The sequence below is a fragment of the Nilaparvata lugens genome, chromosome 2, assembly GCF_014356525.2.
Source record: "Nilaparvata lugens isolate BPH chromosome 2, ASM1435652v1, whole genome shotgun sequence".
Lineage (NCBI taxonomy): Eukaryota > Metazoa > Arthropoda > Insecta > Hemiptera > Delphacidae > Nilaparvata > Nilaparvata lugens.
The window spans coordinates 47,242,678-47,260,410 of NC_052505.1; positions in this window are offsets into that span (position 1 = coordinate 47,242,678).

Genomic DNA, 17,733 nt, shown 5'->3' on the forward strand with positions numbered 1-17,733 from the left:
CATTAGTCCATCTTCCTGTCACGCATTGGGCCAAGGCTTCTCCTGTTAATTTACCAATGGGAAATAACATTGTATATTTTGAGAAAATACATGTAAGAATGAATATGTATTTCTCTTCATATTGGGCTATAGGTAATGGACCGTATATATCTGCTGATATTAATTCCAACGGTGCACTAGGTAGAAAAGGATTCATTTCGCCTCTGATGTGGTATCGTGTATATTTAGCTTTCTGGCATATATCGCAAGCTTTTATTATTTTGGCCACCTTTTTATGCATGTTCTTGAAATAACAACTTTCTTATAGCATGTGGAGGGTCTTCATCGTTCCAAAGTGTCCGATAAGTTTGTGTGCTTCTTCTATCAGGTCTATTAGGGGAATCATTATATGCCAGTCATAATTATTCTTAGCCGGTCGGTGGAACATAAATCCTTTGTAGGGGGTGTACTGTCACAGGTAGTTGGGCGGTTCAGTAGCTCCTTCTTCCATCAGTTCACGGATCTGGGACAGTTTTGGGTCTTTATATTGGGCGATGCGGATTTTCACAGGGGTCAGTACGGTAGTGTGATTATGTGGTTGGATATTCGGGGGGTATGGTATGCTTTCTTTATCCATTATGGCGAATCACTTCAGGTTGATATCTTCATAGGTATTCATAGGTATTCATTATTGCTTGCAGACCCAGAGTATTGAACTCTCGGCAAGTATTATTCATTAGTCCTAATTCATGGATTAGTCCTGATAATAGATAGTATTATATTCCAAGTTTCAGTCAAAAATTATTGTTCAATAGTAATTAATTATTAGATAGCCTACTCAATAATATTTTCATCTTGTTGAACAGTGTGATCTTGTTATCTTCTTGCTTATAATTTGTAAATACTGTGAATTGGATTGAATCTAAATTTAAATTTTGCCGCCTCTACGCTACCCTGCGCTTTCTGTGTGTTTTCGAATACGCTACAAATACTCTACGCTACTCTACACTACTCTACTCTACGCTTCGCTTTTCTGTGTGTTTCTACGTTATTTATTCGATAGTTTGAGAGCTAGCCACTAGGTGGCAGCAGCTTACGGACACGCTTACCAAGGTCTATAAAATACCAGTGAACTCCAAACTAACTGGAATGGACTAGCAACACAAAAAAGTGAGGCAGCTGGTAAAGATAGGCAACCCGCATTGCTGTGGGATTCATTCATTTTGTTACGCATTGGCTCTTATGGGAGAATGCATTGCACAGTCTCAATTTCTATTTTATCTCTATATTGTATGTCTTATTCCACGGAAGCGTTATTTTTCCTTTATTAAGCAGTTCATTGTTAACTTTTTGAGAGCAGAAGTAATGAAATAGGTTGAATATTAATAAAGAAAAGAATTTTTTTATTTGTGACTGCAGTAGTTTTAGTATTGTCAACTTTTCACAAGCATGGGAATAACTTTGGGCCAGATTTAAGAGAAGCGTATTATTTATTTATTTTTATTTATTTAACAAGGACAAATATAAACTGTCATGAAATGATTGAGAATAAAAAAACAGGCTCATAGTCCAATCTCATATTTTTCTCAATAAAAGTAGGTAAATAAAATAAATTATGATGATTCAATAACACAGGATTATTAAATTATGTAATGATAGCAATATACTAGGTATTCTGATAACATTTCAAATCAGTGCGGGAGTTTCAGAAATGATGCAAAGAAATCTATGAAGAAACATTATATCAATTGTATTATAATTATGACCATATGATAAGCAAACAGTAAAATATGCTAAATAATAATTATTTTATAATTATAAATTATATAAACAATAATACACATAAAATTATTTTATAATTGTAAATTGAACGATTATTAAATTCATTTGAAATGGGAAGATTTCAAAAATTAATTACAATTCAGCTGATAGCAATATCATATTTTTCAAAATAAAAGTAGGTACCTAAAATAAATTATGTCATCTCATGATGATAACACAGAATTATTAATCATTATTGTAAAGCTGTGTTCACACAAAATTCATTAAATGTTTATTTTTTCGTACTTATAGATTCTATTAGATTATAGTATTATACTATCAGATTCTATTAGTATTATATGCTGCTACTTACACTAAATTTATACTATACATATACATAAAATGTATGATATGCCTACTGTACCTACATAATATACCGTATACAAATATTATGATAAATATACTATATTTATTATATGCTGATGCTTAACACCAAATTTATATCCATAAATTACATCATACATAGAATGTGTGATAGAATGAATGATAGTCTCTGTAGGGAAACATTCACAATTTCTGCATAAGATATTATTTATTCTTTTTTGAATAAGGATTAATTTGTTCTTTAACTATGTTTTTAATTTTAGATGCTATAAAGTAGGCTGAAATTTTCAATAAACATAGAAACTATCACAGTACGGTATAACTTACTAGGAATATAACCAAATTTGTTGTTTTATTTTTGGTCAAATAAACTGATCAATATAGAAAGAAGTATTGGAAATGTATGTAAAACAAAAAGATTTCTTTAAATTAATTAACAGAATAAAAATGTTTGACTTACCTGTGAAATGGTATTCCATTTCCTTTAACATGCCCATTCTTGCATCCAAATGCAACACAATACATCACCATTTTTCAGTCGTATTTTTATTCAATTCTACTCATTTCACTACAAATACATCACAATATTTAAGAGAAAAGGTTGTGATCTAATACTAATAGCCCTAATACTCATTCGAATCCGTTTTTAAACTTTAAAAATGAAAAATCGTACTCAAGAGCTGCAACAGCCTGCTTGAATGTATGAGTACGAGAGAGAAGGGAATCCCACACGGTATGCCTGTCTCACTCACTCCGCCTTACACACTTTTGGTTGTAGCTAAGCATTGGACCAGTTAGTTCCAGTTAGTTTAGAGTTCACTGTAAAATACAGGTCATGACACTATTGTGAGCAGCCATTTTATGGGTCCTAGTTCACCTATTTTCAAATTTATCAGCAGTTATCATTACATATTGAACAACATGATGTGTTATTTTGTTTTATTGTTCAAGGAATATTGCTTGGCTTCAAATTGTAAAATAAATTTTTAGTTTTAGTTTGTTGCTCCGATATACGCTACTCTATGGTACGCTACGTTCCAATTCGTTCCAATTAATACGCTGCCCAGTGTGTACAAGCACCAATCAATGCATGACTTTGTTTCAAAACATACGCTACTCTCTATGCTGCGCTACGCTACGCTGTCTGTGTGTTTCTACCTTAGACCAGTTATAGAATAGACACGGCCAATTGTATATTCATACCATTGATATATATAGTTAGATGACTAAGCTATACCTTCAAGCGTTTGGAGGCATGATGCCTCCTTCATTTCTCGTCGCCATTGAATATCGGGCAAGAAGTCAGGCGCCCAGACAGACTTATATGGGAAAACATCGACTTTCATTGCATTATATCTTTCGACATACTTTATGGATTTCAATATAATTTTTTTCAAATTTTCGTCATTTCCATGTGCCAGGCACTCTTTTTAATTCAGGCCTTTTCCCAAGTTATAATAGTAAATTTAATACACAATAGACTAGAACCATTATTGTAAGTGAGTTAGCGAAATAAATTATTTTCTCTCTCTATTATGAACGGCCATGACTTCGAGTTTCCCATGATAGATATTTAAAAATTGTGGCTCCGAGTCATCGAGGAATGTAGATTATGGAATTATCTCTAAAACTTAGCCTTCCTGTCGCGACATAAAGTGCGTTAAGTTGGAAAACAGCAAGCAATGAAATTATAACAAACTACCGATTTGCAGTTACTATTTGGTCCAAAGGCTCTAGAAGCCACGCGACAATGGTCAAATTGATTCCCTTCGCCCAATAGGAGACCTGTTTCTAAATACAGTAGTGGGGCGATTCCCCAGCCGCAAGACCAGATTACGTTTCGGAGGACACTTTGCTAGGAGCACTACGAGAGTAAAGATGTAGTCACTATGTTTCACCCTTTTTGGGCAGGTTTATAAGTTTATTTCATTAGTTAATGTAGGAGCTAGTTTTATTTTTTATTAAAGTTTAAATTTTCTAGTAGTGCCATGTCCTGAAAGGTTCAATTGTGTTTCTTCATCATGTACGAATAATTGTTTCTCCAAATAACCGCTAAGGTACGTAAAATAAGGTTGAAATATAATTTAGGGAATTTAATTGATTGAAACTTCCATAAGAGTATTGAATTAATTAAGCCTGTTATTTTTCAAGTTAATAATATTGATTGAGAATAATCCTTTTGATTTTATTAGTGATGGAAGATAATTATAAATTTTTTTCTAAAGAAGTATAGAAAGTTTTCAGTTATGTTACATTTGAGTTATTGTTTCTGGAAATATATTATCGTAGAGTATTGCTGAAAGTCAGGAAGATAGCCTTTAAATTGGAATGAAATTTTTAAGATTATGTTCATATTGAGTTTATGACATTTTATAATTTCATATTTTTTCAGACTCTGTTTTCTTATGTCATTAAGGCTTTCGAATAATTTAGTAAATTTTTATGATAGAAATCTTAATAGACAAAGAAGAAAGTTTTTCTTTTCCATGAAATTAATATTAATAAATGTTGGCTAGCGCACAAGTTTCCAACAATACTAGTCGAGCTACTATATGAAAATTATATTTGATTTTGCAAACCAAACGAAAAATATCATATAAGTTAGCATCATTTCAATCTGAATTATTCCTTTCCTAAGAGTATTATATCAATTTATATAAAAGTTAACATCATAATTAATGAAGTATTCATTTTCCTAAAAGCATTATATTAATTTATTACGAGTGTTTCCATAAAGTTGCATTGTATATTAATGACACTCTGGCAAGTAAATCCATTTTAATTCAATTTTGAGAATGAAATCAGAATGTCAAGATAAAATCTAAATTAAATAATTGAATAATCTCCTGTTTTAGCTTTTGATGAATTGTAGGAAGAGTTAGAAATTAATGCTGTAATACATTTATTTACAGCGGTTCATGTCTGTCCCCAAACCAACTTCTTGTACTACCACCCCTTTGGTTCCGCAACTTTATGTAACACCGCTTCAAGACACCCGTTCAGACGACAGGTCTAGGGACGTAAGAGGACGTCGCCGTTAAGCCAAATTCAACCGGTAAAAGTTCACCGCCAAAAACAAGGTACTGTAACCCCGACAATAAAGCAATGTACAGACCAACGAAAGTGCAGTGTAGTGAAACAAAGGTTCATTCGAGAATGTCAATCAAAAGTGGGGATTCAAAATTATTATGAAATGGGTTATATGGGTTACTATCGACGAAACTTGGGTTCAACGGGCTTTTCTTTCTTGAGTAATTTTATGTTGAAATTAACTTGTTATTTGATGACTGATATTGTTTGGTTTTGTGACGTATTGCTATCTAAAAGGGGATAGTAATGCCCCCCCCCCCCCGAATCAGATGAAGAATGTCAACAAAGTAACATGAAATTGTTGTTTCTGTTGTTCGATTTTAGTTGCCAATTTATTGAAGCTGTTTGTATTTTTCAATTATTTCAAATTGTAGTGTTATTCTATAGTATAAACCTATTAAATCAGGCATGGCAAGATTAATGAAGTTTTCTTGACTCTAGCCCGTTCACCTGCATGAATTAGGTATAGACTCAGGTATTTTCTAGATGTGTCGGCCTATTTCTAAATTCTAAATTTAATTCAAAATTATCTTCTTTATAATCTTTTAAAAAGTGCAGGCACATCCATTACCATATGATACAATGATTTGTTTATTGAACATTATTTTTAACTCGACCAAACATCTAATTCAGTGAACCTACCTCACTACAGATTTTGATCCATTCTATTAGCAAATGAATCTCATTTTCACAATATTTTTCTATTACCATGTATTTAGGATATGGAAAATAAAACAGTTATTATAGATCGCTAATATCACCATATATTTTATTAGATGGCAAATAATAATAAATAACTGTTATCACAATATTTCGTGAAACTGTTTCCATTCGTTCTGCAACTTAAGTATAGGTACTAATAAACTCTATACTCCCTATTCAATATAAGATAATAAATAACTACTTATTATAAGAACGGGAAAAATGAAACAAAAATTATAGATTGCTAATATTACCGTATATTTGTATTAGATGGCAAATAATAATAAATTAACCGTTATCACAATATTTCGTGAAACTGTTTCTCATTTGTTTTGCAATTGAGTATAGTTAGGTACCTAACTATACTCTATACTCCTATATTTAATATAAGATAATAAATAACTATATATTATAAGAACGGGAAAAATGAAACAAAAATTATAGATCGCTAATATTACCATATATTTGTATTAGATGGCAAATAATAATAAATTAACTGTTATCACAATATTTCGTGAAACTGTTTCTCATTCATTTTGCAACTTAAGTATAGGTACCTACAGTGGCGGCGTGTCCATGAGAGCACAAGAGCACGTGAACCCCCTATGAAATTGCTACAATAAATTAAAGTTCAAATCAATAGAAAATTGATTGAAGTAATAGTATACTCAAATTTCTTGTAATATTAAAACAATAAGGAGCGCACCAAGCAAGGTACACGCATTGAGATAACCTTTCGAATTACGCGCTACAGCAAGCAGGATCACTGCTCCAAGCGTTAGTATGGGTTCAAATGGTAGCTGGGCGAGTTCAATTCCCTCCCCGTGGGGGGTGGGAGACTATTTACATTAGCTTTACGGTGAGCTGCTTTCCAAGCAGCTCATAGCTGTGATAGTGTGCTTTGCATTGGCGCCATTGCCTTTGTAACATATTGAAATTTGGGTAGATATAAAAATCCCTAGCTGAAATATTAATAGGTCTGAGTAAAGTAACTGGCTAATATCGCCAAGGAGATAACATAAGATTAGATAACATCAGCTTGTTCTGGCTAAACGGTACAATAGCCTAAAAGGAATTGAAATAATTTTTGCTAATATATAATATTATATGAAATATTGAAGATTGAGGTTAAGCATAAACATTCAGTGATCGGCGACCTAACGATCGATTGAGCCATGCAACATAGAATCTGACCAAACCCCTTGGCAGAGATCTATTGCGGCAAAACGGTATGCAATTTGGAAGAACAAAAGGTCACGTGGCTAACTATTATGATGCATAAAATAAATAGTAATATATAGAAAATTAACTAGCATGTAGAGGGCATACTTAAAAAACCTAATAAAAATAATTAAATGTAACCAGGAAATAGGAGGTTACCAAGCGCATGAATACTGAAACAATTTGCATGCACCAATCACATAATGGCAGTTAATAGGCGGCAATAGTATGCAATTCAAAAATATTTATATATATTTCTACAATGATTAGAATTTGTATAAAATTGTTATATAGTCTATGTTATGGATATGGCCTGAAGGCAAAGAAATTATTAAACATACAACATAAGTAATAATTTAATATTTTAGTACGGTTTATTTGAACCTTAAATGGCGGAGGACTAGGATATTCTAATTTTATGTAAATTTGAAAGTCAGAAATAAGAATTGTAAAATTGAGAAAGGAGAACCATCACTCGCCTGCCAAATGCCACCATGAGAGGTCCCTAAATATTATAGAGCGTAATACCTTGCTATAACTTGTAAAAGCTAAAGTTAGATTGAATTATTAAATTTCTTATAAGACTTTGTGATGCTCTTATAAAGCAGAAGTCATTTTCATTTTTAAATAATTTTTTTAACCCCTTGGAAGAGACGACTCCGGCTACCATAGTCCAGGACCACCAAGAGTTGGATCGACATCAGCGGCTCATAAGAAGATTTCGACACGTGAGTGAGAAATATTGAATTAGTGACGGGCGCCCTCAGTGCTTCGAAATTACCTAATAATCAAAGCTAGCTCGTTGAAAGGGTTTTCTTATAGATTAAGAATTTAATAAAAAAATACTTGCGCAAGTAAATATAGTATTAAAGGTATTTTATTAGAGGAGTAATGAGTCAGTACATTTCAGAAAATTCTAATAAATCAAAGAAGTATAAATCTAGGCTGTTAATACATATTCATATGATCTTAATTTTTGCAATTTCGCGTTCGCGCTACATGTGTTGTCGATTTTGAGGTTAATTCTTGTTTCTTCTTTCTTGTGTTTTGAAAAGTGAGAATGGAGGGTTCAAGAAAGGTTTCAGTTAGCTATTTAAAAGAGATAGTGTTCTCTAATTTATCAATCGAGGAAAAAATATCGATTAAGGAAAGTGGTAGGCCTACACCGACAATTGATATACATCAGACTTCTACATCGAAATCCAGGACATACAAGAGAGATTTCAAAGACCAACAATATGAAAAGACATCTTGGCTGTGTGGTTGTGAAGAAACTAACAAACTTTATTGTTTTCTGTGCTTGTTGTTTGCTCGCGAAAAAGGCGATCCAGCATGGATTAAGAACGGTGTGTGTGATTTAGCTCATTTGACTCAAAAAATTAAAAAGCATGAAAACTCACATGCGCATATTAGTGCTTCATTGGATTTCAATTTACTTGTTAAAATTTATGTTTGTCAACAGCTTGATAGTGCTTATCGTTTGAGCATCAGAAAACATAATGAGCAAGTCACCAAAAATAGGTATGTGCTTTCCAAACTTATAGACTGCATTAAATTTTGTGGTGCATTTAAGTTAGCTCTTAGGGGTCATGAGAGGACGACAATGCTTTAAATCCGGAATTTTCAAAGGCCTTGTGAATTTTACTGCAGAGCTTGATTCGGCTTTGAAAGAACATTTAAATAGTGCTACAGTTTTCAAAGGCACCTCCAAAGACATTCAAAATGAATTGCTGGACTGCATGCTTTCTGTGTGCCAAGAAAATATCAAACAGGAGATTAAAAATGCTCAATATGTTTCTCTAATAGCAGATGAGACAACTGACATTTCGTCTGCATTTCAGTTAGTTTTAGTTTTTCGGTATATTTTATCAAATGGTCAACCAGTAGAGAGATTTTGGAAGTTCGATAATCCTGAGGGTCATGATTCACAATCGATTGCAAAATGTATTTTTTCAAGTTTGGATACTGTCATAACAATTCCAGAAAAACTCATTTCTCAAAGTTATGATGGTGCGAATGTGATGAGTGGACAACATGCTGGTGTGCAGACAATTGTGCAACAAACCTATAAGCATGCTTTTTTTGTGCATTGCTATGCACATCAACTCAATTTAATTGTAGCACAAGCAGCGAGTCAAAATCAAGATGTAAGAATTTTTTTCTCAGATTTGAGTGATATTACTAATTTTTTTTCAAATTCTCCTCAAAGAATAGATGTTTTAGACAGAGTAGTCGGCAAACGTGTACCTAGGGCGTCAGCAACAAGGTGGAATTTAAAAGTAGAACTGTGAATACAGTTTTTGAATATAGAGAAGAGCTAATCGAGTGTATGGAGGAGATTCAATCCACATCAAAACAACCTTCTAGTATTATAAAAGCAGGTGCTATTGCTCGTCTTCTCAAAGATAATAGATTCATTTTTTGGCTCTCGGTTTTTCACAGGCTAATGCCTCATGTTGACATTTTATATAATCAGCTGCAAACAGTTAAGACAGATGCTATGAAAATCAAATCAAATGTTGAACATTTTATCAAAGCTGTTGAAGAGGAAAGAACTAAAATGAATGATTTGATGGAGATGGTAGCAGACTGTGCAGGAAGTGTGCCCAAACGTTCAAGGCGCGAAGAGGACACCTACCTCAGTAGAACAGTGGCTGCCAAGGAAACCTGTGACATCATCACCACTCAAATCAAAACCCGGTTCTCATTCACAACATTCTATTCAGCAATCTGTTTATTGGACTCACAAAAATTTGAACATTTCAATAAGGATTTCCCAGATACCTTGCTTGAAGATACTGTTAAGGTTTACTCATTTCTTGAGAAAAATCGCCTAAAAACAGAACTTGAAATAATTTTTAGAAGAGTAGACTTCAGAAATTTGCTTGGTGCTGTCAGTTTGCTACAATTTATTCATTGAAAATAACTTAACTTCGTCATTTTCCGAAACCTATAAACTTTTGTTGATAATTTCAACCATCCCAATGACAACAGCTGAAGCTGAGAGGTGTTTTTCTACACTAAAACGAATCAAGACGTTTTTGCGCTCCACAATGAACCAGGACAGGATATCAGCATTAGCAATGCTGACTATTGAGAAGGAAATGATAGCAAATATCATTAACTTCAATGAGAAGGTGATTGATGTTTTCACAGCAAGGAAGGAGAGGAGGATGGATTTTATTTTCAAAAAATGCTCTGTAAATGCCAACTAGAAGGAGGGTGAGTGTTAACAAAGTCTCTAAAAGCATGTTAATCCTTATTTCTTTGATTGGAAATTATCTTACATCGAGGAAAAATTATTGCTGTTTTCTGTATAATTTATGATTTGTACATGAATTATTCAATGGGAGTATGGAGTACATCTTCTAGGTTGAGATCCTGAGTATATCTGAATACTTATTATTATTAAACGAAAATCCAAATTATTATATAGGTACTTAATATAATATAACCCATTAGAATATTTTGTTACCTACGTAATAATATGATAGGCCTAGTACTCTTCTAGGAATAAAAAATTACATTATACTACGTGAAACGAACAAAATTCACTTGAAACATGGGGTTTAACAAATTATTAAAGATCTAGATCTTGTTGCTCATGTTAAATGTGAACCCCCCATTAGTATTTGCACGAGCCGCCACTGGGTACCTAATTATACTCTATACTCCTATATTGATATAAGATAATAAATAACTACATATTATAAGAACGGAAAAAATGAAACAATAGCAATGATGAAGAACTTATAGACAATTTTAGCAAATAATATTTTTTATAATACAAATTTAGCATACAATATTTTTATAGTTTACAAAATATTACAATATAAGACAAATTAATGGAATGGAATATGGATACCTATATTGAATCTATGGAAATAAAATATTATAATATAATATTACCGAAACTTATATTTTATTACTTGGCAAATAATGATAATGAATCAAAATATTCCTTGAAACGATCATTTGGCACTAGGCTTAGCCTGCATGAAACATGACCGATGAAAATATAAAAATACTTATGTATGAAAAGAAATATTTTTATCTGGCACATGCAGATTCGTACATCCATAAGCACTGCATGAAACTACCATACTTTGAATATTTTTTATTGCTTCAATAAAAAAATATTATCATTTGAAAAAGGCTCTTTTTCTACACAGGGAATACAAATACCCGACTTCTTGCCCGAAATTTCTGGTAGCTACACTAGCGCAGTGGCATCATAGCGGACTTCGCTCTTCTTAATCTTATTCTCTATATCAATGAGAAAAACAAACTAGTTTGTTCCTGAGGTAAACGCTACTCTACGCTGCGCTCCTATATGCTACCCAGTGTGTATACGCTACCACTGATCAATGCATGACTTTGTTTCAAAACATACGCTACTCTATGCTACGCTACGCTGTCTGTGTGTTTCTACACGAATACGCTACTATACGCTGTCACGTGGTACTAAGTACCATCAAATATTTTGAAATGAACCAATGAATTTTAATAGAATTATAGAATGGAAAAGAAAGTTAGACTTAGTCAAAGGATCAATCAACTTAAATCGAGTATTATTAGCGATTAAGAGTAATAGTATTATCAAAAATGATAAGAAAACATCTATAATTGTGATTCAACAACTATGAGAATCCATTGGCGAAATTAAAAATTATGAAGCGGCTTACTTATTATTGGCGGATTATAAAGAATAAAGTTTGCATGTACGTTGAGGTAAGAATTGTTTGTTTACATTTTTGAAAAGAATCAGTTGATCTTGAATAAATCGATAATTATTGGAATCAATACTGAGCGAATCAGCTGATCATTCGATCAACCAGTATAACAGGTTGAATTATATAAAATTTACTCACAAAGGATATATTATATATACTAAGGAAGGTTGATGTGTAGAAATACAGACAACATTTTTCTGTATAAATATTTATTATAATCTAAAAAGCACGAAAATTCAGAGTATACAAAACTCATATAAAAAACTAAATGTATTATCTATTAAAATCGCATGTTACGATTCATTTATGAGATTAATTCAAGATAAACACTCCATATATTTATATAAAAAACTTTTTATTTAAATTTTTTCCTATTATAAAGTTGAAGAAGCCCTGATTCTGAGGCGACCAATTGTATTGAGTTTATTAAATTGAAGACCAATCAGAGAGAAGCTTACAAAATTGTTCTAGGAAGAGACAAATTTTTCTGAAAACCTCTTTCTTCTGGCTTAAGATCTTGACCTGAGAGGACACACATAGAGTTTAAGGTTCTTTCTTCCTTTTTAAATTTTAAAATTATCAAGCCAACCCCTTTTTAAATGTGAAATATTTGTATTAAATGTTAAATTATCTGTGAACTCAGTGTTGTTGAAGAGTTCGTAATTGTAATTGTTCCCTATAAATATATCTTTAATTCGGAAAGAAACTTATAAGAATCTGGACCACGTGCTAGCCCAGCAGAGACGAAAGGAACCTGCCTAATTAATTATGGGAAATAATTAATTCAATCCACGAGACCGTCAAGAACTTCATGATGTGAGTGATAAGTCAAACAAGCTCATTTTAGGTTTCTACGTATAGTGGGGAAATTAATTAAAAGCACTATTCAAATTAACTTGAATTAAAGAAAAAGTCACAACGTGTTGAGTGATATCACATAGTTCATAAGAACATTTTATAAATCTATTTGATATATGTAGGAAGCTTACTTCCATGCACGGCCCTAACTCATATAAATCCCTGAGATCTCATGTTTGATATTAATTTGTTAATTATTATTTTTGCTAATTGAGCAAAGTATATCATATCGAATCTATAGACCAAACAGGTTTTGTCCATATGTATTTGATATATGTAGGAAGCTTACTTCCATGCACGGCCCAAACTCATATAAATCCCTGAGATCTCATGTTTGATATTAATTTGTTAATTATTATTTTTGCTAATTGAGCAAAGTATATCATATCGAATCTATGGACCAAACAGGTTTATATTTGTAGAAATTTGAATTGACTGGAAGTCTAAGCATCAGTATTGAATATAATGTGTTTATGAATTTGAAACTCACTATTGTGAAAGCTATTAAATCTTGTGATAATTATTCAGATTTTAGAAAGAATTTATTTAAGAAAAATTATAGATATCGAATATTTTATATACACTGTTTTATGGGAATATATTTTGTGTTTTATGTCAGCATACAAAATCATAGAATTTTTTATTATATCCTAACTCATCTCGTGATATACAGTTTGAGCTGTTTTAGTACCAACAAATATTCAGCAGCACATAAAATTATTGAATCAAGTAATATTGATCTTAGGCTATTAAGAGCATTCAGTATTTATCATCCTTTGATGATAATCATTTTAGTCTGCCAGAATGAGTACATTGAAAATTATATTAATAAGGTTCCAGTTATATCATATAAGGATCCAGAGAGCTTCAAGAACTGGCGTTGTCAGTTCTAAGGAATTTTGGAAGGATACATTGGTGAATACCTGTATTCATGACGAGCGTTTTAAGAATCAACTAGAAAAAACTATAGTTGGTCTTTATTATTCTCTAGTGGGTACATGGTTACTGATAATCAGTCATCAAATATTCTTTTAATTTCCTCACTGGTATTCTTCAAGAACTTCATAGAAGCAGCGGTAAGAATTATTAATCACAGGTCATTGAACCTTTTGGTGACTAATTGTATTTGGAAATTTCATGCATCTACCACTGAGCTAGAGCTGAGGTTTGAACCCAGTAATTTTGCGAGCCGGACGGCCTTAATTTTTTGTGAATTTATTCGCAAAAGAGGGAATTTAACAACTGCTCTTATAAATATCAAGAACATCGTATCATCTGTAAGGGATTTGCAATTTACCACCTTACACAGTTATAGCTTCATAACGTGGGGCTCTATCATAAGAGATAACCCTCCAAGGGGCACAACTTCACACAATGGCACCACAAGCGTGAGGCGTGATGAAAGCTTACCTACTCAATCTCACTATCAATGATTAATGAAATTATTAATAAAACTGAAAGCTGCAAGAAGTATAATCTGAAGTTGATTCAACAAGATATATCTGATGATCTATTGTAAGTTTCTGGCTAAAATATCGAGTTGCTCTTCAAATTGAAATTTTTCAAGCTGCATAAATACAGACAAACTGTATCACACGAGTTTGATAACATAATTCTCATAATAGAGAAAAATTGGATGGAAATTTCCATAAAATTTAATAGTAAAATTTTGATCCGGATCTCTGAATCTAGATATTGTATGCTGACCAGGTTATAGGTTATTTGAAGCATTATAGCATTATTATTATTGTTAAGGAAGATAAAACCCTACCTAAAATTTTAAGAACTATATTAATGTAATTTGTACATGTTGGAAGTCATACCTGTCACTTGATGTTCGTTTCGTAATATATGTACATGACACTTGAAACTTTTAACACCACACAATTCCATCCAGAATAGGCACTATCACTAAATCCATTTTAATATTCCTGTAATTTGGTAGTACACTTGGCTATTTACGTGAAGTAATACATAATAACGTCATCATGAGCCAGTCGCCAGCTAACTCGCAAATTTCCTACTTCAGCGACCACCCCCAAAACTATGTAGCTACGACACCGGCCAATCAACAACCCCAGGACAATGCAGCGGAGACCCCACGAGAGAGAGTGGGAGGCAGCATATGCTCCATCAATTTCGACCCGCAAAACTTGGCCCAATTGTCTTCTACAAAGATCGATAACGTCGTCGATGCGATTAATTCTGATGAGAGTCCGGCTGAGGGAGATGAAGGAGTGAGGCTGTCCAACCTGGTACCGGCGTCTCTGCAGATCACTCCAAGCGTCGCCGGAAGAACAGAAAAGGCCGCCATCCAGCCGCCATCTGATGTGACCAGTCAACCGTCATCCGCCGCCATCAACCTAGAAAAACGCAATACCACATTAGACTCTTCAGTCGGTTACCTTACCAATCTTATAGCAAATGATTCTACAAACGAACTCAAACTCATACTCAGTCAAATATTAGCAAGCCAAGATAAAAGCGCAGAAAAAATGGAAGAAAATACCAAAATCCTCCAAAAAGAGAACAAAATTGTCAATGAAAATATTACCAAGACTGTACAAGAAGGTATTAAAACCATGGATGAAAAATTTTCTAATTTCAAAGAGGAAGTGAGGAGTATGATAGATATTAAAATAGATATGCAATCTACAGTCATCAAAAAGTTAGAAACCCATATAGATGATGTCACATGCCGATTGAATGAGCGATTGGATGAGGTGCCCAGGGAAGTAGAAAAACAGGTGGACGTATTCGTCTGCATTTCAGTTAGTTTTAGTTTTTCGGTATATTTTATCAAATGGTCAACCAGTAGAGAGATTTTGGAAGTTCGATAATCCTGAGGGTCATGATTCACAATCGATTGCAAAATGTATTTTTTCAAGTTTGGATACTGTCATAACAATTCCAGAAAAACTCATTTCTCAAAGTTATGATGGTGTGAATGTGATGAGTGGACAACATGCTGGTGTGCAGACAATTGTGCAACAAACCTATAAGCATGCTTTTTTTGTGCATTGCTATGCACATCAACTCAATTTAATTGTAGCACAAGCAGCGAGTCAAAATCAAGATGTAAGAATTTTTTCTCAGATTTGAGTGATATTACTAATTTTTTTTCAAATTCTCCTCAAAGAATAGATGTTTTAGACAGAGTAGTCGGCAAACGTGTACCTAGGGCGTCAGCAACAAGGTGGAATTTTAAAAGTAGAACTGTGAATACAGTTTTTGAATATAGAGAAGAGCTAATCGAGTGTATGGAGGAGATTCAATCCACATCAAAACAACCTTCTAGTATTATAAAAGCAGGTGCTATTGCTCGTCTTCTCAAAGATAATAGATTCATTTTTTGGCTCTCGGTTTTTCACAGGCTAATGCCTCATGTTGACATTTTATATAATCAGCTGCAAACAGTTAAGACAGATGCTATGAAAATCAAATCAAATGTTGAACATTTTATCAAAGCTGTTGAAGAGGAAAGAACTAAAATGAATGATTTGATGGAGATGGTAGCAGACTGTGCAGGAAGTGTGCCCAAACGTTCAAGACGCGAAGAGGACACCTACCTCAGTAGAACAGTGGCTGCCAAGGAAACCTGTGACATCATCACCACTCAAATCAAAACCCGGTTCTCATTCACAACATTCTATTCAGCAATCTGTTTATTGGACTCACAAAAATTTGAACATTTCAATAAGGATTTCCCAGATACCTGCTTGAAGATACTGTTAAGGTTTACTCATTTCTTGAGAAAAATCGCCTAAAAACAGAACTTGAAATAATTTTTAGAAGAGTAGACTTCAGAAATTTGCTTGGTGCTGTCAGTTGCTACAATTTTTCATTGAAAATAACTTAACTTCGTCATTTTCCGAAACCTATAAACTTTTGTTGATAATTTCAACCATCCCAATGACAACAGCTGAAGCTGAGAGGTGTTTTTCTACACTAAAACGAATCAAGACGTTTTTGCGCTCCACAATGAACCAGGACAGGATATCAGCATTAGCAATGCTGACTATTGAGAAGAAATGATAGCAAATATCATTAACTTCAATGAGAAGGTGATTGATGTTTTCACAGCAAGGAAGGAGAGGAGGATGGATTTTATTTTCAAAAAATGCTCTGTAAATGCCAACTAGAAGGAGGGTGAGTGTTAACAAAGTCTCTAAAAGCATGTTAATCCTTATTTCTTTGATTGGAAATTATCTTACATCGAGGAAAAATTATTGCTGTTTTCTGTATAATTTATGATTTGTACATGAATTATTCAATGGGAGTATGGGAGTACATCTTCTAGGTTGAGAATCCTGAGTATATCTGAATACTTATTATTATTAAACGAAAATCCAAATTATTATATAGGTACTTAATATAATATAACCCATTAGAATATTTTGTTACCTACGTAATAATATGATAGGCCTAGTACTCTTCTAGGAATAAAAAATTACATTATACTACGTGAAACGAACAAAATTCACTTGAAACATGGGGTTTAACAAATTATTAAAGATCTAGATCTTGTTGCTCATGTTAAATGTGAACCCCCCATTAGTATTTGCACGAGCCGCCACTGGGTACCTAATTATACTCTATACTCCTATATTTGATATAAGATAATAAATAACTACATATTATAAGAACGGAAAAAATGAAACAATAGCAATGATGAAGAACTTATAGACAATTTTAGCAAATAATATTTTTATAATACAAATTTAGCATACAATATTTTTATAGTTTACAAAATATACAATATAAGACAAATTAATGGATGGAATATGGATACCTATATTGAATCTATGGAAATAAAATATTATAATATAATATTACCGAAACTTATATTTTATTACTTGGCAAATAATGATAATGAATCAACCTAAGCACAATATTCCTTGAAACGATCATTGGCACTAGGCTTAGCCTGCATGAAACATGACCGATGAAAATATAAAAATACTTATGTATGAAAAGAAATATTTTTATCTGGCACATGCAGATT